Below are 215 nucleotides of genomic sequence, written 5' to 3'. Positions count from 1 at the left end.
TCTGCTCAGTCGCATTTTGGAACCCGACTCTTGGGCGTTGCCCCAGTGAGTCTGGAACCCATAATCAAGACTACAAAAACCACCACCCCTGATCAGCTCTGAGGGCGGGCTTCTCCCTACCACCCCTCAGCGCGGGCACCTTGCCGGGCCCAGCCTCCCGGGGGCGGGGCGGGGGGCGGGGCCGGGAGAGCCCGGCAGGGCAGGGCGCGGCGGAG

The sequence above is a fragment of the Gavialis gangeticus genome, unplaced genomic scaffold (genome assembly GCF_001723915.1).
Source record: "Gavialis gangeticus isolate Ggan-Ray unplaced genomic scaffold, GavGan_comp1, whole genome shotgun sequence".
NCBI classification, from domain to species: domain Eukaryota; kingdom Metazoa; phylum Chordata; order Crocodylia; family Gavialidae; genus Gavialis; species Gavialis gangeticus.
Note: the sequence above shows the minus strand (reverse complement) of the source record.